The sequence below is a fragment of the Tympanuchus pallidicinctus genome, unplaced genomic scaffold (assembly GCF_026119805.1).
Source record: "Tympanuchus pallidicinctus isolate F22 unplaced genomic scaffold, pur_lepc_1.0 scaffold15, whole genome shotgun sequence".
Lineage (NCBI taxonomy): Eukaryota > Metazoa > Chordata > Aves > Galliformes > Phasianidae > Tympanuchus > Tympanuchus pallidicinctus.
The window spans coordinates 29811583-29839462 of record NW_026294669.1 but is presented as its reverse complement, the minus strand read 5'-3'; the positions used below and the strand labels follow the sequence as shown (position 1 = coordinate 29839462).

The following is a 27880-nucleotide window of genomic DNA, read 5'->3' as shown; positions in this document are numbered from 1 at the left end:
CATTAAGTGTGAATAAGTGCTGCTAAGTATCAAGACACAAGTAGGCTCCCAAGCAGGGACTTCACTGCTGAAATGGAAACAGCATTTAACTGGAGCTCCACTGAAGATATGCATTTTGCAGCTAACTAGCTGCTTCAAAGTGGCACTAAGGGGAGTGAGTTCACTCACTGAAGTTTGTCAGCTGAGAAAACCCAGCCTGCATGGTCTAAACAACAGTCTGGAGGCAAAAACCAACAAAAAATCACCATATCTGGACTCAGGTGAAGGGGTAACCTTTAAACGGGCTCCAAATGTGATCTGGCAACTGTTTTTGTCCGTTCCAGAAAATTGTGCCAAAACAAATAATTCTGCTTTCCAGCTCAGCACTGTGATTCCAGATTTAGCTAACAGTGATAACTGAAAACGGAAAGCCATGCTTTGGATATGGTTAGACTCCTCTGAATGAATTTTAACTTGACATTGCAAGCATCTGATTCTCCTCGTTTTTTTAACTGTTCAGAAGCAACACTATGCCACATCTGCTGTGTTAGTCTATATTTCTACTAACTCAAGTTCTTACATTTATGCCTCCATCAGTGAGAAGTTGATTTTCGCTCATCTTTCATGGAAAAAAGTTCATTTCCAAAACAACAGTCAAGAACAATGTTTTTATTACAAGGTCCAATGCATGCTGGATATAAAGGCAGAATATACTGGGAGCTTTTCCACTAAAAAGGATTTTTCTTGCTGGTCCTACAGTGTTATCCACTGTTTATTATAATGTTCAATTCACAAAGAGCATCTGATGATGTTTCTGCATATTGACTTCATTGTTACTGACTTAATTAATGAACAAGACTCGACCCTTCTAAACACCCCCTTCTTATGCTATGGACTGGGCAATGAACTGTAAAGACGTTTCAGGTTGGTCATTTTCTATTGGTTACTCCACAGCCTCGGATCCTCGCGCTTTGGAAACAGTTGGTTTAACTAACTCACTAAAGTCATTCTGTAAATAAGGGCAGGGTTGTTTTTTTTGTTTTGTTTTTCTCTGTTTTTACTTTGGTTCAGGGATAGAATGACTGATTACGTTCTCTGGAGCCTGTAGGAGAACAGCGTGAAGAGGGAGGTTGCAGAGCCTGATCTGCCAGCAGTGATCATATAAACAGTCTCAGAATACACCAGTCAAACATCAAGCACACAGTGGAGAAAAAAATAACTTCAAAGTGTCTAAGGTCATGCACAGATAGTAATGGGCAGGCATTTCAGGGCATGGCTGAGAAAACGCTGTAGCTGGTTTCAGCAGTTGGAGCAATTCAGCTGAAAAAACAGGGTGTCTGGTCTCTGTTGTCATCCATGCTGCTTAAACTTCATCATTCAAGGTCATCACCCCAAAGCCAGTTCAGCTCTGTCCCAGTCGTCTCACTTCCTACCTCAGGCAGATCAAACCTAAAAGTGTGCTTACCACATCAAGTTACTACATTTTATTATTTCAAAAGAAGATCGAGGCACCAGAGAGCATTTGGTTTTCTAAGCTAAGTGTTTGAATACATTCTTGACTCTGGTATGACATTTTTAAGTGGAGCCGCTTTCATTTGCATGAGGATAGGCTGGTCCCACAGAAACAGCAGAGTCTTTTGATCAAGCACTTACAAAGAGAATATGCTGAAATAGAAGCAGAGCAGGGCCAGGGCTCAGCACTGCTGAATATTCACAAATTTGGCAATATGGGCATTGTCTTTGAAAGTACAACAGAGTCAAAACTGCAAGACTGGATGCTTTAGCTTCATTCTGGAAGCAACCGTGCTCCAATCGTGGGAAACCTGGCCAACCTGCTCCTGCCACCAACTGAAGTAAACTTTATCAGGACGTAAGGGCCATGTCTAATGTATCTAAACCCAAGCCTAAAATAAGAAAACTGTTCAATGAAAATGTAGTATTTTTCTACTGTCTATTTTGGCACACTACTCTGGAACCCGCGATTGCTACATTTTGGTCTTTCCAAAGTCCATTCTTTAGAACTGCTGTACTTCAGTAAAACAATGTATTTTGGCTGTGAAGAACATTCTCTCAGCTGCCTCCTGAGCTGGTATCATTAAGACAGTTTCCACTCACAGAATACTTGGATTCCTGCAGTAAGCATAATTCACAAGCAGCCATGCTGGCTGTCCAGCCAGACAAAAAGCGATTGCCCAAGTGACAAGGCATGTGGAGCAACACTGGGCTGCGTCAGTCCTGAACAACCACTTCTGAAACCATCAAGATTGTATAGGCATCTCATGCTGCCTTGTATTTTCATTTTTTGTCAAATGATTAGATAACATATTTTGAAATCTGAGCAATAAGCTCTGCATCTATAAGCCTATGCTTTTCCGGCTGCTCTTAGCAAAGAATCAGTTTCTTAGTTCATGCATTCCAGAATAACTCTACTTGATGTACATATCAAAGAATATGTTGTACTGCTCTCCCACAACTGAAACAAAGAGGATCCTTCATTTCATCTTAAAGGTTTCAATAGCTCCTCTGTTCATTACTATTGTCATACTATTATTATTACTGCACATTAACTTTAAAGAAAAAAACCACCCTCATCTTTTCTTGCCTAAATCATGTTTTACTTCTTAGAAATCCTTCACCTACATAACACTACTCACCTTCAGTGTTCTAAAATGTGTAATGAAAAGGATATAGCTTACAACTTCACTCAAAAATAATCATGCCTCTTCTGCAAAGCATGTTTTAAAGAAAAAAATACCGTACACAGTCTAAATGGTTTAACCACTCTGGTCAGGCAGGAAAGTAAGTTACCATCTGTTCTAACATTAACAGTGGAGGTAGCCTATGTAAGTTCCATACACCACAGCATGAGCCCACACAAAAACTGATGGCAAACAGAGAAGAAAAAGATAGGGGGCAAATATAGTAAAATCTGTTCACAAAAGACCAGGTTATGTACAGGATGGATTACGCTGCTTTCCCTTTGTTCTCCACGTGAATTATCACATTGCCAAAGGCAATCAGATTGTACCCAATGAACAGCAACAGGAAAATTCATAAAGCAGCTGCTTAACCACAAGCCAATCTCACTTGTGTTTCCAACTACTGAATTCTAGCAAGTTTTTTCCACTGTTCTAGCTTCACATATGCAATCATACTGAAAGTTGAACTGACAAAGTAATATTTTGCTTTGTGAAGGAATGGGTTTGCCTTTCTTATGTTGTAGGATTTATCTCTTTTGAAGTCAGGCAAAATGGGTACGGATGTCATCTTATTTCATCTAAGAGAAACATGCTACTGCCCAAACATCCTCATTCTTTGAAGCTATACACATCAAAGTTCCATAGAAACCTATCATCACACTGCCTTTTCCACAAACCTCTTATACACCGTGGTTTGCAAAGCGGGTTCACACAGTCCCTAAATGCATCCTCTGCTGACTAATATCACCCTCTTTCTTAGCTAAAAATAAAGATTTGTAATTAGTAAGAAAACTCAATTCCATAATTAAAAATCCTTACATTTCAACAGGCTCAGCATTTCAAACTGAAGAGAAAACCACCCAGTGTTTGGGTGGAGTAGGAAGGTAGCACTGGAAGGCCATACTCATAACATGTTGTTTATACAGCAAAGCTATTCATTTTCTGAAACTCTGGGCCTCTGAAATTAGAAAAGAGCAAGAAAGTCTACAAAAATTCCAGCAACAAAACCTCTGTTTCTTTTCTGCTACCACTACCTTTACTATACACCAGACAGCTCAGTCAGCAGCTTCTGGTTTCAAGATAACACAGAGCAGGCTTTGGCAGCCCTCAGGATATCCTAGCTATTCTCGGTGCAGCATCAAGGATGAAGGTTATAAAGGAGTAACTTAGTTTCAAATGTAATTTAAAGTCACTTGCACAAGTGTGTGAGAAAGGAGACAGTGATTTCCGTGCATTGAGTCTAAGAAGAAATTTTTTACTTCTGCAGAAATTCAATTTATTGGAGACATAGGAGCAATAATCAATTTCCTTCCTTTACTGTCTACAAAGAAGTGTCAGTAAGAAGAAAGTCGAACTCAACTAATTTCAATAAAGGTTAGATATGAGAAAATCTTTGAGACTGAAATATCAGAGCTGGATGTTAAGGACCAGACAGGAAGTTTTCTACTGTATGGGAGCTCTTGAGTCAGGGCTTGAACCACTGATTGATCACCTGGGAAAATGACAGAGACAGCCCTGGGAGCACAGGTGAAGGCAATTCACCTGTGTTACCAGAAGGGGTGGAGCCTGGCTGCACCTCTCTTAGACCCATTTAAGGGCTGACTGCCACCAGAGAAAGATCTCTGGTTGGAGATTCCTCCCTTGTGGAATTTGTTTCCAAGAGCCTAGATCCTTGTGGATGGGTGAGCATTCCTTTCCGGTTTGTCCCTTTTGCCATTCCACTCCTGTATCGCCTTTCCGCCATGCTAATCTTTCTGACTGTAACGTCTACATTTTTTTTTTGTTGCTGTTGGAAAGCACTGAAATACTAAAACAATAAAGAAGGTACTTTTACTAGATACATCCACTGGAAACCATATTTATTTTCAGAATAGTTTATTTCAAGTATTTCATTCAGGACTTGAGAGATCCTTGTACCAAGAAAGCATTATAAAAACAGATATTTGAGCTAAGTTGAGAGAAAGTGCTCTCACCGACCTGATTCTATCTTTGTCATCATTACTGATATTGAGGCCTCCCACGGTTGCTTCAATTCATCTGAATGGATAGGGAATGTGAATATGTATAAACGGTTTCCTCTCTGGCACAAGTTGCTCTTTGTATATCACAACTCCAAAGATGTCTTCAAGTAGAGTCTCATGTATAGACTAATGAAACTTAACTCCAGCTGGAGGAACATAAAGTTAGGTCAGAGAAAGACCCCTACTCCATTTTCCAAGTGTTACAGAACTTCTCTAAGTTTAAGTGGGAAAATTTAGTTTCTTCTTTTGTCTTTGTGCAAGTGTGAGAAATGGAAACGCTCTTTAGATGTACAGGTAGGCATTGTAAAAAAAAAATAAAATAATAATAATAAAAAAAATCCAGTGTGAAAGCAGAATTAGAGACCTCTGCGTATGTGGAGAATTGCTATTACTGCATTCTATTTTTGAAAATTCAATTTTCAAATTTCATGTTTAACTTAGTTCTGCTACTGCCTCAAGTGTAGGTCCATACATACTTTGAAATAAATAAAAGAGTGATGAGCATAAAGAATGACACTGCATGTTAAAAACACAAGTCAGAAAACAAAAAAAATCCTGCCATTTAGATGCATAATGTTAATAAAAATTCTTTTAACAGATACATACCAGGCTTTACTTCACTACCCTGCAGGATTAGGGTTTCTGGGACAAAGGAAATGAAAGGCTTTTCTGCAGGCTCTCCTGCTCTTGCTCACTGGATATCTTCCATGCTTCAGGGATGAAGCATTATGAACTTTTGTCAGACAAACATTCCATGGTAGAAAGAGTTTGAATGAATTGAAATTCAAATAGAGTTCCATACTTTAAAACAAACCAGCCGTCATCACCTCCAGCTACTATTTGCTTTGAACTTCATCTGCTATTTCCCTTAGTTCTTTCTTTCAAAACTACTTTGTCATTTTTCATATCTTTTCTATTTTTTTCTATCATTGTTTCTTTGATACGAGCTTTTAAAGGCCCATGAATGCAGCATCCAACTAATAAGAACTTCATTTCAAACAGTCAAGTTCTACAAATACTGACATCTTTTTGCATCATTTAACTCAGAAGAATTTCAAATAACATTTTGCTGAAATCCAGCTTATCAGAAGCACACCTGAGCCTTTCAAAATCTTCCTCAAAGAGCATCTCAATTTCAAGTCTTTCATGTTCTTAAGCAATATAATATTCTGAACCGCAAAGCTCTTCCACTTCACCCTTTTCCTCCAAATCCTAGTTTTATCCTCTGTATCTCTGCTGTCCTTCTCTAAGAAAATAATCTATCTTTCCTTTTCTTCAGCACCTTACATCATTTGGAATGTTGCACTAAGAGTATAACTTAACATTGAAATTTGCAATTTGAGAAATGCTCCATGAAGTTTTCAGAGCATCAGCAACTCCCTAAGCAAGAGGTACTACTACTCACTGGTTAGGAACAGACAACCATTTGACGTGTTTTCTTATAGGTTTAGAAATAGAAATCCAGTTCAGTGAGGTACTAGATATGTGGGGACATGGTAACAACGGTGAAGTCCAATATGAATGATGATTGAGAGGACAGAACTGAGATCATTATCCTGATTCCTGTTTATATGTTCAAGTGCCTTAAGAGGTGATGTTGCTCGAGTCACTGCTCCCTATTCTATATAAAATAAGCTCAAATGTCTGCAAGCAAATTAATGTTTTGTTCTACCCATTACTGAAATTCAGTTAGTCGATTAGGAATGTTATATTTGCACAGCTTTAGAGCAAACTCTAATCTTTTACCTCCTTCAGAACATAGCAGTGATCAACAGCATCTCCAAATGTACTCATACTTCTTATACTTGAAGAAAAAGGCTGGAAATGAGGTGCTGCATGCTTAGCTGATACAATCAGTTACAGGTTTGAAAAATCAGTAGCTGTCAATTAACTGGATCATCAGTTTACCCAGTTCACCCCAGCTAACCATTTTGACTTTTAGTCTCTCAATCAACATCTGTTTTTCAAATAGATAGATAGCTATGTTCTGTTCTAAGAAAGTTCCCAGAGGATTAGAAATAGCTGGCATCCATCCACAATATACAGTAGAGGTCTGTGATAATTTCCAGAACGCAGTGTCCTATTGCTAAACTTATTCGTTACCAGTGCCTTCACCAGTTCTTTCTCCACCTGTGATCTGTGCTCTTACAGCCTCATGCAGCCACTTCCAACAGTTTTTCGTTACTGCAGTAGAGGACATATCACACACAGACCGCAAGACCTGTGCATACACAGAGACAATAAGTCACTGGGCTGGACTCGGTGTCATATATGCCAGCGAGACCAAGCCCTGTATCTCAGCACAGTCATGCACACATGCTACCCCTCAGGCCTTCCAAATAATCAGTGAGCATCCCATATTCAAGACCAGCTTTCTAACTGTTTTCAAGAATAACTTTATTTCTGCTTAAAAGAAAATAGTGATCTAAAAGAGTATTGCTGAGTTAGCAGTTCACATCTCCTTGCTAGAGTTCTTCACTGCCTGGCTCTTTACAAAAAGCGATGTGAGGTTTCAGACATTCGGTAATAACGTCAAGTGTACTAGATGCACACAATGTGACAAACTTATTTCATGCTTCCAGCCCACCTTCAAGGCTTTGAGGTTGCACTTTTTGGCACAAACATATTATGGTTCAGTTTGGCTGAAGAATTGACATCATTATCCACTACTTACCACATCTCTCCAAAGCAACTAGCTGATACACTAGTTTGTAAACAGGTGGGCCTAGCAGCAAGTTTTATTAAGGGCTTCAGGATAAGATACAAGGGTGACCACATGCACTGAATCCCTCAAGAGCCACCAGAACTGACAAACTGGAGAAATATAAAAAGGAGCAACCTTCTGCCTCTGCAAAAGCATGAACTTATACATTAACTTAATGGTCTGAAAGACAGTTATCCATTTTGATAAACCTGAATCTCAGCATATCAGTAACTGCACAGCTGACTGCTACAGACATAGAAAGAGTGTAAAATATTTTCCTAGTGATAAATTTGACAAGAAAAGGTAATAACCATCTTACATGAAACAGATGGCTTATATTGCTCTGCTATAGATAAAGTTGTGTCAGCATTTCCTTAAAGGCCTCCCGGTTTCCTGTGGTTTTCAAGCTGGCAGAGCTTCTACGTCAACTCCAAAGACACAACCCAGGAGGTACTTAGAAAAATTAGGAAAAAAATAAGTTCTTAAGCAAATATTGGAAGAAAGAAGGCAGATTTCAGGGAAGCAGGTTGACAGAGAAAGCAAGAGTTTCCCCAGGAGTTAGCAGACTTCTACTAGAAATGAGTCTGTGTTTAGTGAGCATGGAGGTATCTGTCTGCAGCTCTTGATGTTCACAGCATGTCTGCAGAATAACATATATTGTATCTGTCACGTACTGCCTGTATAAATATGCATATACAGTATGTAGTTTTATGAATAGTTATAAAACAAAGAAACAATTCATAAGAAATTGAAAGTAAAACAGCTATTTATGATAGAAAAGACTAGGTCCTTCATCTAATGGATGATCGATCACAAATCTCTTTACTGCTGCAACTAACCCCTAGTTAATAAACAATGTTCAGATACATTTCTGAGAACGTTAGTTCAGCTCCGTCCCTATCCAAAGCATTTAACCCTGAATACTTTCCTAAACACAGAAGTTAGTGCCCAACTTCTGCTCTGGACTCCATGATGGAATTAGTGCAGAGACCTAGAGGCACAATTTGACCTACTACTGTCAATTACCTAAGATAACGTAGTATCACAGAATCATAGAATATCCTGAGTTAGAAGGGACCCATAAAGATCAATGAGCCCAACTCCTGTCTCCACAGAGAAGCAACACAATAAATAAATAAAAATTAAAAAAAATCAGACCGTCTTACTGAGAGCATTATCCAAATAATGAGTATTGGAAGTTCAGAAATGCCCACCACCCTCTGGTACAGAACCTGTCTCTAACACCCTGCTGACCCTCCCCTAGCACAGCTCTATGCCATTCCCTCATGCCCTGTTGCTGTCACAGAGAGCAGAGCTCAGCACTGCTGTAAGGAGATGCAGCTGCCACGAGCCTACCTGCACCATGCTCTGCTCTAGGCAGAAGAAACCTAGGGACCTCACCCACAATCCTCATGTCTTCCCCTCCAGACCCTTCACCATCTTTGTAGATGTCCTTTGGACACTATCTAGTAGTTTTAAGTCCTCTTTTTATTGTGACACCGAGAACTGTACAAAATACTCAAGGTGAGGCTGCACCTGTGCAGCATAGATCAGGACAATCACTTCCCTAGACTGGCTGGCAATGCCAGGCTTGGTGTGCACCAGGCCATGGTGGGCTTTCCTGGCTGCCCAGGCACGCTGCTGACTCACGTTCAATTCGTTGTTGATGAAGATCCTCAGATCCCTTTCAGCAGTGCTGCTCTGCAGCATCTCACCCCTCAGCCTGTACAGATAGTCAGGGTCACTCCTGCATAGGTGCATGTAAATTAACTGCATTTACTGAAAATTAACTGATATTTTAAGATCCATGTGAAAAGTAGAATTAACAAAGCTTTCTACTGAGCTCTGCAAAGTTCTGGATCAAACTTGGAATTTGACATCATGATTAAAAGCTCTCTCATTTGATAACCACAAAAAACTTTTTTTTTTTTTTTTTTAAAAAAAAACTTCAGTGAAGTTGGACTGGACTCTCCTTGATACACTTCATCAATTCACTTTATACCAACTAGCTCTAGTCTTCTTATATTACTAGCTTTGGGATATTTGAATTCTCTCTTTTCCCAAAGACTCTCCCAATATTTAGCATTGTGCATATGCTCTGAACTTTTATAACCTCTAATAGAACCAAGCAAGGTTTATTCCACGTTCACCTTCTGAAATTGCTACGTCATGCTGAACTTGATGTACAAGGGCTGCTCTGAAAGCATCAGCTTTTTTTTTTTTTTAGATGTTGTCCTACAATGTCAGAGCCAGGTGGAGGTGGTATGGCAGCAACGGTTGAAGCCTCCCACCAACATCCTGTTGCACCTTGTTCTCGTGTGACAGATAGCAGCACAGAGGCACTGTGACAAAACAGTATCTGATGTGGAAGTGCACATGAAGCAAAGGTGTGTCACTGAATTCCTTCATGCAGAAACATGGCACCCACTGACATTCATCAACACCTGCTCAACATTAATGGAAACCAAAAAGTGGACATGAGTAAAGTGACGTGGCGGGTGGCGCATTTCAGCAGTTGTGACAGCAATGTGAAACACAAGCAGAGTTCTGGATGACCATACAGATTTCTATGAGCCCAGCATGCAGACTCTCTTTCATTGCCTGTGAAAATGCACAGCTCACAGTGGTGACTGTGTTGAAAAATAATTTTTTTGCAGCTGCAAATTTGCTCTATCAAATTATTGTGCTATTGTGTTCTTTGCATCTGTTGTAGTTTCCATGAAAATAGGAAGCATTACTTTCAGAGCGATCTACACACACTGTACTCTTTAATGTTAAGGAATCAAATAGCCTGAGATTCAGCCATAACACACCTGTGTTGTAAAGCTTGCTTCAATGTGTGAAGTTTCTCCACAAAGGGAGAACTACAGTAACTAAGCAGCAGAGATTCAACCTCAGGTAACAGAAAGAAGGAAAACATCACTAAGTCACAACACATCACAAGAACACAACCTGCAAGACTTGAAATCTGAGTAAGGTTTGCATGCTTTACAAGATGCAACCTAATTGAAAATTGAAGCCACTCCTGACACTACTACGCATTTTTATAAATTGTGATTTGGATGGATTTCTCAGCACACAGGGCATCTAACTTTAACTGAAATCACCATGGAGAATAAAGTATCATCATCTCAATAGAGTCTATTAAAGAAAGCACAAACAAACCTTTTTAAAAGTCTCCAAACCAAAACCTTGCCCAGCAGCTACAAAGACTCACCATAAACTCCAGACCTCCTGAAAGAGTCTGAAAGAAAACCAGTGTGAATGAAACCTAGATGACTGGTGACTTCCCCAATTCAAAACAAAACCGAAGTCTGTACCTTGAATTGTTTTTGCCAAGCTGAAAAACAGGCAAGTCTACATTTCCAAACCAAATCTAAAATTTGGTCTACTATTCTTCAGTGATTCTCTCATACTTCACAAAAGCTTTAAAAGCAGAAGTGAGCCCTCCCATCAAGTATTTCTGAGAAGTAGTTGAGCTGTGTTTAAAAAAGCACAGTTGTGTTTGTTTAAGATATGATTAACTTGAAGTATGATTAGATTTTTGTTCAATTATTGCAGATGTATTTTTTTGGATCTCAAACTGCCATTGGTTCAGAAGCCAATCTAAAGCTATTATTTCATGTTCTCCAGTGACTGATTTGGAGGTATCGATCAGAGGTTTACAAAAAAAAATTGCAAAAATTCCTGTCCTCACAGAGAGCTTCCCAATCCCTAGAGACAAAGAAGTTTTTGTGCCACGTTTTATATCTATTTTTGTATCAAACAGCTCATTTTTCTAGGATATAAGTGGTAGTTTCCTGCTACATCCACCCACTCACAGTACAGCTTCTCATGGTACAAAACACCCCAAACTAGCTATTATGGCTTAGCAAAGATCAAAGCTCTCCACCTATAAAAACCACTGGTTTAAGTTTTGCAACACAAAAGTTCTACCACACAATCTTTTTCTTTTTCTAGATCAGTTGCTCATGTCAACGTACATGAAGAGACACTGCTGTGGACCATCACTGATGCTCAGCCTTGCATTTCCTGCACTCACATGGAAAAAAAAAAAAAAAAAAACAACCCACACCACAGTTAATTTAACACCATTTTTATTCTCCATTTTCCTGGCTCTGCCTGGAGGTCAAAATTGCTTCACTTATATCACCACTAACTGTAATAAATACATCTGGGAAAATTCTTCCCAGTCACCAGAAAATCCAAAGAGTCAAATGTAAGACACTGGCTACACTTACTGCATGAAAGAGCTTGAAGTACAGCTCGGAAAGATACCCTGAGATATAAATAACATCTATGTGAGAGGAGCCCATCCTCAGAAGTACCCCACAGTTTGGGATCAGAAAGGAATTAGGAAGGAATTACTATCCATGGGTTTTTTTGTTCTGCAAATAGGTGGTTGTGCTTAAGATTCACATGCATTCCGCAGATTTCCACTGGCTACAGCACACAGCATATTTTCAAATGGTTTATTACAAATCATTCACAGTCTTCATGCCTGTTGGAAAGCATAATAAATACACATACCTAACAACAAACCAAGCCATCACTTGCCAGAACCACTTCAAAGCCTTTAGATGCATAGCAAAAAAAAAAAAAAAAAGAAAAAAAAAAAAAAGCAACCCTGCAAAAATTGATCTTCCAGCCTCCTTCCATCCCACCTTACTAGAAGTGCTGCCTTTCAAGTGCCACCTCTCGATAGTAAATAGAAACATACTCTACTGCTGTCTCCCTGCAGGAGCTGCTAGACTCCCTTACTCCATCCCTAGGGCTCAGGTCAGTCCCAGGTGACAGTTACCACCTCATTACTGGAGCTAGAAACCCAACACAGCAGCACTCCTTTCACTGTTGAATGGCTTTGGAAGGAATCTTTAGCAGCTGAACGAGATACACACCTGCACCTAATGACCATGCTGTGCAACATGTAGTATCTGGTAGGAAGTATTAGTTTTTATCTTAGCTGTTTTTCAAAGTCATTTCTAGTTCTTTAGATATTTATGTTTCATAGCAAATCCCATAAATAACAGTTTTCTTTTTCTCTTGCTCTTTTACAACGCACAGAGCAACCCTTCACAATTATGAAACTCTGAAAACTTTGATACAAGCCTACTTCAATATTTTTGAAATATCTGAAATAATTTCTGTTTGCCAATACAAATATTGATAAACTAAATTACTGACATAGCAGATGATTCAACTGTTTACTAATGGATAATAACATGAACAGGTTATAGAAAGCTGCAAAATCACAAAGAATGTGCACAGTTTGCACAGCCCTTCACCACCACATTAGGCTGAGCACAGCTGTGCTGACCTGCCTCACATGAGGATTCAATTGCTCTCCACATTTAGCAATCAGGGACTGTGAGGAATGTAAGCCACAGGCTGAAATACTAGTTTCTTTTTTTCTTTTCCATTAATTAGAATTCCCCATAGAAATTTGGCTTATGGATTAGGTATTAAATTATTTTATAATATCCTGCTCTGTACTGGGTAGCATATACAAGAAATGGAAAACAGACAATTGCTCTGGGCTTACATCCCATTGGAATTTTCAATCTCTTTCTATACATAGAATTTTTGTCTTTCAAACACTCCAGTCTGGAAGCACACCAGGTTCAGCATATTGTGCCTAACAGACACACAGAGCATGTTCCATGCAGTTCCAAACCTGCACATTGGAACAGAAGAGCAGGCCACTACCAGCTTGGGTTGGTAGCTTTGCATTAAAAAAAAAAACACAAACACAAATTCATTCCCCCAGTATGCAAAGTTTGTGTTAAGAACAGACGATATCCCCATTAATCATTTTTCTACCCTATCTATTTATGAGTACCTTACCAAAGCATAGCAACACAACAAACAAGCAAACAAACAAAATAGGAAAAAAAAAAAAAAAAAAAAAAAAAAAAGCAGACTGAAGGAAATCCTGGAAAAAAAGAGCCCCGTGTTTGGAGGTGTTACCATCATGGCCATCTGTATTTGGCAAGACTCCATTTGAAGCGATTTCCTAACTTAACCACGTCAGTATCTATCCATTCAGCTTTCCACTGTTATCTTTACAACCATTATGAATGTCTGCTCCAGACTGGAATTCACAAGATTGGTTATACAGTACTACAATTTACATGTATTAAATGAATATATAAGCTTATATTAAACACACATAATAAATTTAAATAAATACAATGTAATGCTATAACGTGATGCAAAGTACAGCAACAATAGCAGAGCGATACAACCCTAGGCTGCAGCAAATGAGACCAAGCTGAAATGTAGCAGCTGTGGACACACAGAAACAAAAGAAGAAAATCTTCTTACCTTTAGAAGACCTTTAGTAGGGAGAGATCTCCAGACAGATGCCCTCACCCGCACTGCCAACCCTTAAATGAGATTTGAGAAGGGGTGGATACTGGCTCCAGCCCTTCCAATCACTCCGATTCATTACATGCACCTGAGCTCCGCAGGGTTGGCCCTGCCTTCCCACCAGGTGCTCAATCAGCATCTCCACTACACACGAATATATTTTAAAATCAATTATTTATATAATTTCTCTAAATATATTTCCAGATAGATTCTATGAAATCAGCATTAAAGCTCAGAAAATAACAGAATTAATACAAGTCTCCTCTTGGTAACATTATGAAATATCACAGTAATCACACAGTATCTTTATATGAATAATAATATTAAACATTATCTTATAAAAGTATTGATTTCTGCACATTTGCTGAGCCAGGCACCTTAGTTTATACGAATCAGACGTATTTTGAATGGTTACATTCATGTGAGGATATGTCTGCCTATACATCTGAAACACAGACAAATACTTGGTTCTATTTTCAAATCTCTCATTTTCCTTCCCCACAGTCACTGCATCCCTGCATTAGATATATTTACATCCTCCCTAACGCTAAGGAGAACTAGATATGTATAACAGATCACAGGTATGAAAGACCAATTAAAACAACAGCAACACCTGTTGGTAACAGTAAGTCATGCATGGAAGAAAAATATACATTTACTGTGTCTTCATGATTGATTGTAAACTTAACAGTAAAGAACAAGAGCACATTTTCCACTATTTTAATACATACGGGAACTCGAGACTCAGCCAGGAAGGAAAGCTCTTTCATACAGAAACAGCTTCAGTCTTCCAAAGTTCAGGAAAGTATTGCCTTTCTTTATAAACATCTCCCTAATTCCAAGGCAGATTAAATTCAAAAACGTGGAATAAAAATCAGTCTGAAGGCCAATGCTAGCACAAAGCTTGATGAGATTTGTTTTCAGTCCTTGGCCAGAGTTTATTTTCCTCCTCATTTACACTCAAGAAACCATCATTTCTGCATTTTCTTTCTAATTTGTTTCATTATTCTGTCTGACTTGCTCATAAAAATAAAATAAACCAAGTTCTGATCTAGGCCATGGCACTCACCAAAAACAGAACCTGCATCACAAGAGAAAAGAGTCAGTGAGAAGAGATGTCATATGCAGCTTCAGCTGCTTCTCTGCAACTGTTCTTTTACAGTCTCATGTATCAGTCACCAAAGGAGAGTTTATGGTTAGCAAGCACTACCAAAAGTGAGAGTACCACTCCATTGGCACACAGGGCAATTAGCTGACACTCAAGTCATAGAGCAGCCTAAAAGTGCATCACAGCAAAATAGCACAGAGATGCCAGACCCAGGTGCAGCCACAAGCTGGCTCTGCAGAAGGAGCTCCAAAGAGCCTTTAATCAAGCATTTCCTAAATGTGGTGGTATTTGAATACTCACCACACAGACGGTTTGGAAAATAAAAATCAGGCACATGTAAAGCATTTTCTCTTCAGTAGAACAAGCCCCAGTATGTAGCTGTGAAATTTCAGCTGCTACAGGCACACTAGTGAGCTGAGTACCATCCAGGATCCCCAGCTCTACCAGCCACAGTGGTCAAGCCATGAGCTGAAAGCTTCTGAGACACTGAGGCAAACTCACAGAATCACAGAATGGCCAGGGTTGGAAGGGACCTCAAGGATCATGAATCTCCAACCCCCCTGCCACAAACTCAGGACAATCCCCTATGCATGTGGCCTTAGTTCTCTATAAATGACTGTATCTATCACACAGCTCAGCTCTTCTTCTTTGCATCAGCTGTACACAGAAGGATACATTCTGGCTTATTCTTCATCTGCACAGATATTTCTAAGAGCAATAGCACAAAAAGCCAATTGGGAAATGTTTTAAGCCACACATTTAGTTTTAGTGTAGCCGGACCTTTACAGGATATAAAATACGTGTGCCACATGTTCTAAGTCATTGGTCTTTTGAATAAATCAGAATAACTGTCTAAGACAAAACAAAAGAGGCTTTGAAAGCATCACTTAAAAATCTGCTTGTAGAAACACATGGATTGATCTAACGTTTCTGGCTGTCATCATGACTTAGGAAATCATGTATTTCTCCTTCCGCTCATGTGCACTTCATCTTAACTATAATAATAAAACTCTTCCCAAGGAACATTAAGCACAATAATTATTTCACTATTACACCAAATATTGAGTACACTATGTCCCATTTCTGCCTTAGTTACATTCCACATGTAACTACATCCTTCAGTACTAAGAAGTACTGACCAGGGGCTATTTCACACCCTGCCTGTTCCCATGTTTTCATGATAAGTCTAAAGATAGACAGTATTTTTCTTAAAACTATAAGTTCTGCATCATATACCTATTTTTTGTGAGGATATAAGCTGCCATGGAAAAAAACACAATTCTATCCCCAAGCTTGCTTGTGTAAAAAGGAAAGCTTTAAATAATAAACTCTGTGCATATTGTTGTGGTTTACAGTTGTTTTAAAAGAGGGAGAGGGGGAGCTACAAACTCAAACAAGCCCAGAAGCACCAAAAAAAAAAAAAAAAAAAAAAAAAAGCTTCCAATTATTTTAGCATGACTTACGGTACTGGAAAGCTTGAGATTGGCAATACTGATATAAGTTTTTAAAAGCATGTATTCAGGACAGCGTGCCTTTTCATATCAAATCTCCAGCTTCCTTTCCCTCTTGAACTCCAGTCCCTTCATTTACAAAAATGTTCATTCATCATTCCCTAAAATTCTCCATTGCCTTCTGCAAAATGAAAGAATCACTCCAAGTCTTGTCTTTTTATTATTCTGCTATTAGACTAGCAGGTTTCAAACAATTTCTATTCAATTTGTGTTCCTTAGCTGATAGAGTTGTGGTTGGGCAGGAAATGAATAAATATAGAGAAGGGCATAATTCTTAATAAAAAAAATAGAAGTTTGGTTTCTTTCATTGTCAGCTGACCAAGTTTTGGGTATTGTTTTTTTTTCTGTTTGTTTGTTTGTTTTGCTTCTCTTTTTGTTTGGTTTTGGCTTTGTTTTTTAAACAGTGAGAAAACTACTATTAAAAATGTACTGTAAAATCTCAATGGAGACAAGATTAACCTTACGGTAAAATCCAGGCTGTTTTTTCTACAGTTGCATGAGTAAATGTGTATTAATTATCTAGTGGTGAAAACACTTCTTCTTGGCACTGAGGACAAAGCTACTGTTTTGTTCACTTTGGCACAAGAAGAAAATCAGTTTCCAAATTGATTTCATCTCATACTTTTGAAATATTTTATAGATTCATTTAGAATAAGCAAGCTCTCATTTTGGTAGCTGATAATAACCCAAAAGCCACTTTGGTAGTTATTATTTAATTGGAACACTCTTTGTAATTCCTCATATCAATAGACTTGTCAATCATTAAAGCACTGTAGTTTTAAGCAGCTGAAAGTAGACAGACAAAAGATATTATTTTAAAATGTCACTAAAAATAATCACAAAAAAAAATTATTTTACACAGATTAATTCGAGAATTTGACATTGTGGTACTTCATTTTATAACAGACCGAATCAGAGAAGAATATCCATCTGAAAGTCTAGAAAATAACAATTGTTCACAGATAAGCAGATATTTGCCTTTCACCGTAGATCCAACAGAGTTATACCCAAATCTGAAATCTGGAATGAGGTCATCACCGTTTGAAAACCTTTAGGCTAACTTCCACACTCTGCAAAAGCTGAAGTTATCTGACAAGGTGTTCTTGAATTATATGCTGACACTTGCTAGAAGTGTGCGTTTAACTGTGCATTTTGTAGGCTTCTGACATTCAGGAAGACTCCACCTCTGTTTATTTTCTAGTACTTGCAGAAAATACAAAGTTCTTCCATTCCCTGCAGCCCACCTCCTTGGCACGTTTTGTGCAAGAAAAAAATAATGCATGAGACAAATTGTAACTAATATATTCCAACAGCCAGCACATTCCTTATTACTCTATTAAACGGACAACCAGCACCCAGAACTTGCTCATTAACACTGTAGTTAGACAGCTGATTGTGTGCGCTAATAAGCCATAAGAAAGACTAAACACGCTGGCCTGCTGCCCAAATAGTGGTGGCTGTGAAGAGCAGAATGAAGCACAGAGTTAGAAAACTCTGGCTTCCTTCTGTCTACCTTAATTTGGGCCTTCCCTGTCTGAAAGGAGTGGGGTTTTTTAAATATATATACATACAAATACATGTATAGTATATACATATTTAACTACACCTGCATTTAATTTTTGTCCCTTCATTTTGTCTCACTGCTTTTAAAGCTGCAGAGGCTGGGTTAGACCTCCCAGCAAGGCCTGAGCAAAGCCAAGAGACACCCAAGCAAGGCAGGCATGACAGGGATGAAAACCTGATCCCTTCCACAACCGGGAGAGGAGCAGGTAGATCACCAGGAGCCCAGTGAGTTCCTGGCTGAGCTTCACCCACTGAAAAGTGTGATGAAAGTGCTGCAGTGCCACACCAGACAGGACCAAGATAAAGCTGAGTAAAGCTTCTTTATGCTGAGCCACAGATTTTAGTCTCTGAGATGTAGTGCATAAGTGCATTTATAAAATCATTTGCTTATCTTCCATCCACATTAATGTACACAAACAGAAAATATCTTCCTCCATTTTGGCTGGATTTAGCCTATGATTCTAAGAGGTTATGGTTTTCTACGTATAAAATATGGGTTTAATAGGAGTCATCTTTGGCAACATGTCCAATCCAGTCATGGTTTAGATTGATAACAAATAATTTCTCATAAAAGTAAATGAGATCTTCATTGACACAGCATTAACTATATTTCAGCAGCAGCAGCACAATAGCCATGTCTACTACTACCCAGCATCAGATTGTTCTGTTAGCTTAGTTCTACATTTCCAATTACTTTACTGGTAACCAAGCTTTAGTTAATTGCACATGTGTTTCTACAGTTACCAAGAAAGGCTAACATCAGCATTATATGTATAAGCAGCATGTAAACGTTTCCCATATCCTATCTTTACACGAACACAAAGCAACTCTGAAAAAAACAAAAAAAGCAACCGCTAATAAATTCACATTAACTCAACTTCAAGGGTACTAAATATTAATCATATTAATTGACGCAAAAACATCCCAGGGGGCACTCCTTCATAGCATTATCAAGAAGCTTTTGGCTTGGCTTATCTTCCCAGATGGTAGAAAACAACTTGATTATGAATAAAGTAGAGCTCAAGTATTTTGCTATAAAATGCATTCCAGGTCACGAGAACAGGAAAAGCTCAATGATGAGTCCCAACCTGCAGCCAGTTGCGCATTTACCATCAGGTTCTGGCAGGTCCAACTACTCACAAACAATTTTCCTCAAACTGAAAGCCTGACACATCAGATGCACTATTTTTACAAGGGAAATCTATCAGGTTTACGTCTGGCAGGATGCACCCCGTGGTGCAGCTGAGCTCAGGATTCCCGAGTGCTCACACCTACTCCTGCTGTGCCCTTACCTGCTTTAGCGGAAGGCTGGAGTCGATCTTGAGATCCAATCCAACCCCTGCGATTCTGTGACTGCCTTCCTGTTTTCGGGCAAGGCTCTACAGCCCCAAGTAACCTAGGCTCCTAATGTGTCAAACGTGACTGTCTACAGTCATGTTCTCACTCAGTCCTTCGCACTGATAACGTCCTGGCTGCCTTCAGGGACTCATCCCGGGTCCAGCACAGCCTGCCAGTATGATCTTGAAGGAAGTTATATACCTAAATATTTCTCTGGATGGATCAGTATCCATAGTCCTAGCTTAACTAAACTGGGTAATGGCCCCACTTAGTTTTAAGTATTCATGCTACTGCCTAGCTTGCCAGCTGACATTCGTTTTCTGCATTCCCAAAACAAGCTGGTAAGAATTGAGCTTACTGGCCATTTATTACAGATCTACTGAACAGCAACGAAAGTCAGAAGAATAAAAGTTGGGTATAACCAGTATAAATAGATAACCACATACTCTTTGCATAACAAATGTGACTGGCAGTTCACTCACGGCTGTATGTAATTGATCCTCAATTTGCAATATTAGGTTCTGTCCCAACTTACAGAAGACATGTTTTCCATGGAGTGCAAATGCCAGGCTGAATCAGACAGGCTGCCACATGGTTTCCCCAACAGGTTCAGTCATGCTGTTGTACTCAGGATCACTGCTGGCACTAGTATGCAAACTTCATGCTACCTTTAATTAACCTTTGCACAAGGTTGGAAGTTTTTAAATAAGTGTAGAATAACTTGTGTTTTGGTTTGGGTCAGCTCCAGTTTCAGCTTGCACATCTAGATTTGCAAAAACCTGATGTCTGAATTAAAATAGAAGTATTAAGTAAACCAGTATTTAATTATTTAGTCCCTGGGGTTCACTCATTGTACATAGTTGTATTTGGAAAATGAAAATAAATTAGCAGCTTTTTAGTATTTGTGATCACCTTAAAGCTTTTGTTGCAGTTTTTTTGCTGATATATATTTTCCTGATATATAAGAATTAGAGTAGAAATTATTAGCTAATTTAAAGATCCTTAGATGCAGCATCACACATAATGAAATTAGAGACAGAATCAGCAGATACTATCCCTAAAATATATTTATGATAATAAAACTGAGAAACCTCTTTTAAATATGTTTTTCTTAATTATTTCTTTTTCTGTTCATTCAGTGAATTCTGATAAGACAACCTGTGTGCCAGGTTTGCTGTACAATTCCTTCCTTACCTTTGCATAATATAAATGTTATAATATCCATAGATTATGTGTATGTTTTGTAGTATATCTGAAGTGCCAATATAGTTTGATCATTCTACATTTTAGAATTATTGATATTCTGTGAGGTTTAGCTGTGAAGTTCATAATTTAAGAAGATTTTTTTCCACTGTATTACAAAACATTAATATTTTAAGATGGTGTTGTTAACATAAAATATTTTGAAGACATAATTAATTCCATCAAAAGATATTAAGTGTTTTGAAGTTTCAAAAAAACCTTACATTATATAATACTACTTTGTTCCTATTTTACAGCGGAGGAATGTGGAATATTTGAAAGATGTCCCTTGTTTCTGGCTGTTGAGCTGGAAAGATTTCATTTATTGTTGTTTTCTAATGAAATGATGTACAACTGTCACTCAACCTGAAGTAAAAAGGGCAAATAAATTACTCCTTTCAAATTCAGGCCTAAAAATCTCCCAATTTAGAATGCTGAAATCTTTACCTCTTTGAAATAGTAGGCCTATTCATCTTGAGACCCTCTGAGGACAGCTACTCATCAAGTACATTCCTCCTCTTTTTTTTTTTAGCTGGCTAATGAAAGATCCAACCAGAGGTCACTTTTCTGAAATCTGACCTGAGCCTGCACTTAACTGGAAAGATAAAATGACGTTTTTAATTATTTTTTTTTTGGAGCTACATTTAACACTTCAGATGGGTAAAGCAATATCTTTATAAATCTGGGAAGCATTTTTTATAAAATCCATCAACTTGCTCATTTTGTTTGTTAGTAGCAACACTGATTTAGATATTAACATTATTTAAACATGTCTTGCGTGACCACGTGCAAAAACTCACTCAGCTCTGCTCTACAAAAAAAAAAAAAAGAAAAAGAATTGCTCCAATAATTTGCCAAGCTTGTATTCCATCTGCCTCCCTTGTTCATGTCTACTACTATAAACCTTTGAGGGAACTGGGCTGACCTCCTTCTGATTTTGAAGTGAAGCAAGACCATCTGAGACAGCAAACTGAGATCATCCCACTCCTGGGCCTCAAAGATGCAGGAAACAAAGCAAGGGCACTACAAATAATATGACCAGAAGACCAAGTTTATTTTCCAATTTTCTATAATTTGCAACTACAGCATCTGGCTATTTTATAATCATCAGTTTTCATTTCAGCTTCTATCTCACAAATCTTGCTTCGTGTCACTTTTACTATAAAAAATAATTTATAAAAGAAATGAAATGGGCTATAAAGAGCGTAATTACACTGCTGCAATGAACAATAGCAAGCTAAATTTGCTGATCACATTTTGTTATACACATCTTAAAGCGTCTCAGAGATTTAAGTGAAATATCTATCACTTAGAAATTAAACTGCATGCGACACCAACAACCAGTACTGGAAGAACTCAACCAAGCACATAACTTTTCATTCACTGGAAAAAAAGAAAAAGAAACACCTTCTGGCCCTTTCTACGACACTGTACAAGTAACTGTTTTTACCCTAGTTTTACTAGAGAGTAACCTATCCATGCCCTTCACATACAGAAGTGTCTAGCACACCGTGTTTTGTCACTCAGCAAACTAAGGTTGACATTGCTGTAAGACAAACACTAAGCAAATGTATGATTGCACTTGCCATTAGCAAGTCCCAGTAAAGATGTCCAGTCCTCAATTTCTCGTACCTTGTCTTGAAAGCAATCCTTTTACAAGGACATTTCACCCTTTGCCATGTTTGATGCAGTTAAAAAAACAAAAAAAAAGGCTTCTTGTCTCAAAGCTGTGTAGTTGTAATTTTGGAAAGCAGCATTTCCATACTGACACACTTACCCTGCAGATAGTTTTGTATACTCACCTTGAAGTCTTTTTGAACAGATTTTGCTCTTCAACAGTATAGAGTAAGTTTCACATATTTGTTCTACACAGTAAACTTTTGTCTGGTTATTGCTACTTCCCTCCATACGTGCAAGACAAATGTGAATTGTTCACACTCAAACTTTGTCAGCACAGTCATGAAAAGGGAAATCAACTGCTACAGATGTAATAGCTTGCACTGCTTTGATCATAAAAGATCACATACTTTTTTTTTTTTCAGTTTAGCATTTATTTTGACTCTCCAGTAACACAAGTGTATGCTGACAGACATCCCTAAATGTAGAAATGTTTGCAAGAGCTACAATATTTATATTCAGAGCTAGAAGCCTGCTGTATGTTCTCACGCTTCTAGCACTGGAGTTTAAAAACGTCCTAATTAGCAACAACAATAAGCAAAAAAGTGAAAGCAACTGTCATCTTTCTTAACTTCAAATTCATTTTAAAAGTACACAGGAAGTGAAAGAAAGTTGTCTGTTGTGTTTTTTTCCCCTAAATTCTTAAAGTTATTTGCTTAGCTACTTCAGAATCAGCATTTCTTTTAACTCATGTTAAACTTTCTTCCCTATCTCATCTAGTTTTAAGAGAATTATACTTCACATTTCACTTTGGATATGAGGCATGCTGTAAAATAAGCCTTAATTACAGTAAAGAAACAAGCATACTCTATACTGACATTACTAAAAATGCTGAGAGGCCAAGATATTAAGTGCGACCCAATAAATACCTTCCCAGCTTCAACATAGCAGCTCAATGAGACGCCGCCTTAACTTGTAGCTATGCAAATAAACCAAATAGACAACAAAGATTAACACTGCTTCCTGCCTCTCCATACGTGCTACAAAATATTTTGCTGTCCAGATCCAGTGCAACTGCAGAAAATGCTCATTTCAGTGTCTTTACTTCTGTCTTCACCCTTTCTTTTCCCAAACTACTCTAGCCTTCAATTATCCTTACCAACTGGATATAAACTGAACGGTTAGTTAGGGGAGGAAAAAAAAAAAAAAAGCTTCTCACTTCTCTATGGTAATCCATTAACTGCAAGAGCAGGCCATGTCATAAACTAACTTTACGTACGTTTGCTTAGATATCTTTCTTGTGGAACACGAGGTGTGTTATTAACTAATACGTAATATGAAACAAATTACTTTCAACCACATTACTGAGCTCTGTGTCAATTCTCTAGAACATTTAATACCACCAAAACTGAAAATCTTTTTTTAAAAAAAAAAAAATTAAAAAAAAAAATTAAAAGCTTTAGTAGAAATATGGACTGATTTAGAACAAACCTGAAAGAAAGGTATAATTCTGAGAGGTTTTTTTTGCCTTCTTCATTTCAGCTCTGCCATGTCATCCTGCTGTGGAAAGAACCAGCAGAACAACAAAAGTTTCCCTTCAACATGACTCTTCCTCTGCTCCTGTCTCACGATTCACAAATTCACTGGCACTGTCCCTTCCTCCCCCAACTACTAAAATCCCAGTTCAAGTCAAAAACACTAGCAATATCCATGGGACTGCTCCAGTAAGGACACCCATCTTTCTGGCTTTAGCAAACAGATGATAGTTTATGGCAGGGCTGAGGCTTATTTCACTGCCTGGAGGACTGCACGGAAATGAAAATCATTTAAGAATTTTCACAATGGCAAAAAATTCTGATCTCTAGCTCCACCTTTTTCTAGTAAATAAAATTTGCTGAAATTAAATTCATTAATATTTCAAAATAAGTGAAGTACATTTTTTACTATTGCATGCTTCTCATTAGAGATGCATCAATTTGACAACACAAAAAATACATTTTTAGGTGTAAATAATTCCTAAATGTGTGCTTAAAGATGGAAAAGAGGTATCAACATTGCTAGATACCAACACTCAAAAACATCTTGTGTTTCTTTTTTAAATGACACACCCTAACATTCTCTCATTAGTATATTATGCTTTTTTTCCCCTTTTACTTTTGTTACACATATGCACAAACAAATTCCTACATACTTTTTTCACAATTTCAACATGCTCCCCACCCTCTTCTATCAAGAAGTGCCATGTGACAACAAACAGATAATTTCAACACTTCCAGGAAATGACATGACCACAAGTTCAAATAGATGTAATTACTGACCAATTAGATTGTCTGCACACTAATATTATCAGCTGCTTTACTATCTGATGAAATACAGGAAAGGACTACATGGTTCTTTGCAAAAATAAATCTTTTGCTTGATGTTATTCGTTTCACTAGAACATAAGCCTGGTGATATCCCAAATACTTTATTTTACTAGTAAAACATTCCAGTCTGGAGGAGACAAACTAGCTTCCTATAGCTGTTTTTAGGCTGTATTATTAGTAATAGCACTGGAATCTGTTTCATGATAACAGCTGGAGTCACAGGATGAGTAAAAATGATCAGGTCCTTTTTCAAAGAAATTACTGTGCCATCAGAGGAAATACAAGGCAATCTGCTGCAGATTGGGAATTAATGCACTGAAACTTACCTGTTCATTGCCCAGACTCTCCATCCCTGATGCAAACTTCAGAGGGCTCTAAACCCACCTGTTTTCACGTGTAACATTAAACAATGTCTGAAAGATCACCCACTTTGACTTCCTAAGTGTTCACTTCTGAAGTCAAAGCTGGGGTCTCCTGAGCAGACAGAAATGCCCCTTCACTGCACTCAGGACACAGAGAGTTGTACGCTGTGGTGACAATATCACAGCTTCATAGAGGTGTTCATCCTAGGCTCCGTTTACATACTACAGGGCTACGATGGGCCAGGACCAAGTAAAGAGTAAAATGAATTCTAACTACTTGTTGTTTTTTCTGCATTTAAAAATATGGTGCATTGCAGGTTCCTATATCATCAAATTTCAGCCAGGCATTTAAGAAATATTTCTAAACTTACTGATGATCTCTATGTGCAAAGTAGGCAGTAGAAAGGATAATATTTTCATTGCATGATTGCTGAATGTGATCAGCGATAGCTAGACACAGCCTCACAAACAGACCTGACCCATACTAGAACTCCTTCAGATTGTGAACACATACAGCGTGATTTTACAAAACAAAACATATAATCACCTTATCTCTGAATAATGTTGCAGATTGTTTAAGTTACTCCACTGAAGTAATGGCACTTCTGTGATTTGCATGCAGTGTTTTTCAATTGGCTTTTTTTTCCCTTAAGGTAATAAGGTCAGGAGACAGCTCTTTTCCTTCTTGTTCCAATCTCCCTGATTAATGCCTTCTGAGAGTCGCATTTTTATATCCCTACTAACCCTAGCACGCCAGTAGCCAACAATCCCCAGGTTTAGCTAGTGCCAAGAATAACGTGACTATTTTCTACTAGCAAAGCCAGAAGGTAGAATAGTCTAGAAAAAACTGGGGAGATGAAACCAGGACTAGATATGGATATCACACAATTCTCTCCCCAATATCATACTTCCCAAATATAACCTCATATCGTCATATTTCAAATTTAGTCTTTGATAGCAATTTCATTAAGGTAACATTTCTGCTAACATACACTGGCAGAGAACAGAGAAGAAATTTTAAACAAAATTTCATAAATGAACTGAGATCATCCTAAATGTGTAGTTTGATTTCAAGTTCAGTGCAGGCTTCCCTTCCGTTCTGCATAGATGACTGAAAACAGCCCCCTGCACTTACTGGAGTTTTAATCCTAGCAGTGCTGGGAAAAGTCTTTGCACTCAAATCCTGAGTCTCAAAGAGCACAGGACCACGCCTGCCTACAGCATGCATCAATGACATTCTCAAAACCCACTTTTGGGTTTAGGAACAGAACTCTGCAAGCACTTTGGCATGTTCAGTGCTGGGGGTTTGGTCTGGATCTGACACAGGCCTTGCTAAGGAAGGCAGCTCCGGGCAGGCTGCAGTCGAGCAGCGCAGGCATGCTGACGTGGAAGAGGCACACTGCGCCGGGGCTGAGTGGGTCCAGATGCTTCTTCTCTCTTTAGAAAGGAAATTATAGTCTGCACAGGCAGAGCTTGGCACAGCCAGCTTTCTAAGCAAGGAAATTTCATGATCTGTTGGAATATATTAACATGTACATTTTTAACTCCAACAGAGACTGTGCTTGTTTCTGGAACAAACATTTGATAGGGGCTGAGTTGCTGGGCCCAAGGGAACACGAGGGGCTGGATGATTTCATTTCCCCTAACCTAAGGCAGTTGGCAAATGTGGTTTGCTGCTTTTTGCTTTTATTGTTATGAATTGTGTGGATAATTGATGGCCGGTTGCCTAGAGCCTGGGATAGGCCTCCTTCATGGAAGTGAAATAAATAAATGGTGGCTTGCCCTTATTTCACTTGTTCTGTGCTGACTTCAGAAACGACTAAGGCCCACTTAGCCTTAAAAGCAATGACCCCGAAGGTTGGGGAAGGCTCCTCTGCACAGCAGCAGGCCAGGGATCACCCTCAAGTCAGCTCCTACTCCTGGAGCTCAGCACCAGCCCCAGGCAGATTCTTTTGTTGGCGAAAGGGATTTCAGCTCCCAAGCCACTTTCCTAAGGCCATTTGCAAGAGCTGAACTTTCATTCTGTTGCACAGACCCAAAGAGAAATAACATGTGGATCTCCTGAGAGTAGCATTGGGGGAAAAAAAAAAAGTGAAAAAAACGCATGCTTCAATCTTTATTTTTTAAGCTAAAATCTTCCTTGCAAAAATATAACACTGCATTCAAATGACATGTTTGCCCTCTTAGTAATACACAAGATGTGCATAGGTGTCTCTCCCCACTATATAGGATCCCACTCATCCCCACTATAAGGAAAGTATTTCCATTACAGGGATATAAAGCCAAGGGGAAAAGCTATGCCCGGGTCAAAAGCAAATTCCCAGCCCTAAGGAGGAAGCAGATCTGCAGAGAAGGTATCCAGCCAAATCTAAGTCCAAATCCTGCTCCCATGCTCTAAATAAATGTCAGATCACCGGAGTGAAATTCCCTCCATTATCTCACTCATAACTGGAGAGAAACCGGCTCCGGGAGAGGGGGAAGGGCAGAGAGCCAGCAGATAGCTTTAACGAAAACACAATGGCAACCATCTGAGAAGGAACGGTAATTTACTAAATTTACCAAATCAAACAAAACGAGAGAGACAAGAGTATCCAAAACGCAAGTCAATCCTCGACGGTGCAAGGGAACCACGTGCTTCTCTCTGCAGAGAGCTGAGATGGCTGAGCCGAGCTGGAAGGAAAAGGCTCAGGGTCCTCCGGAGATGTCGCCCATCCCCTCACATCAGGATACTCACAATACCCCTAAGGGGCAATAAGCGGGACCAGAACATTAACTCTTGAACTGCCACTGGTCCACATGATGGTCTGATGTGGAATACTGACAACAAAACACCACTAAGCCACAACAGTCTGCTATGTCTTCATTCAGAACAATCATTCTTCAGAGTGTCTTAAGTCTAATTAATTAAATATCTTCTTCCAAACAGGATAGTCTTTGCACAAGATCCTCTTGCAACTGAGCCATACAACTGAATATAAAATGAGTGTCTACAGCACCCTTT

At 38.6% G+C, this 27880-nt stretch overlaps 1 protein-coding gene across 3 annotated transcripts in view; it reads right to left on the bottom strand.

Moving 5' to 3' along the window:
- The window catches only part of COL5A2 (collagen type V alpha 2 chain), a 166060-nt gene that overhangs the window by 58910 nt on the left and 79270 nt on the right, over positions 1-27880 (bottom strand). Inside the window, exon 1 of one of the 3 annotated variants that reach the window (XM_052676464.1) lies at positions 13728-13746. The exons of the other annotated variants lie outside the window; for them this stretch is intronic. The gene's annotated coding sequence lies outside the window, so the exon portion shown is untranslated. Of the gene's footprint in view, positions 1-13727; positions 13747-27880 lie in introns of those variants that run through there. 3 annotated transcript variants of the gene reach the window in all.